Consider the following 251-nt stretch of genomic DNA (forward strand, 5'->3'; position numbering starts at 1 on the left):
ACCCCGCACCTTGTAGGCACCTCCCACCTGCCCCAGCCTGGACCCGGCGACCTGTGCAGTGCACGCACAGGAGGAGCTGAGCCCTTTGGGGAAACGGAGGCTGGCCCAAGGGATGAAACTTCAGACACGCAGCTTCCCCCAGGCGCCTGACTGCTGCTCCTCGCTTCTTCCCTCTCCCCACCTCCTCCATCCACAAATCCCCTAGGCCAGGCCCCTCCCTCTCTGGGCCTCACTTTCCCTCTCGGAGAGCA

This window comes from Neophocaena asiaeorientalis, unplaced genomic scaffold, assembly GCF_003031525.2.
Source record: "Neophocaena asiaeorientalis asiaeorientalis breed wild unplaced genomic scaffold, Neophocaena_asiaeorientalis_V1.1 scaffold87, whole genome shotgun sequence".
NCBI lineage: Eukaryota > Metazoa > Chordata > Mammalia > Artiodactyla > Phocoenidae > Neophocaena > Neophocaena asiaeorientalis.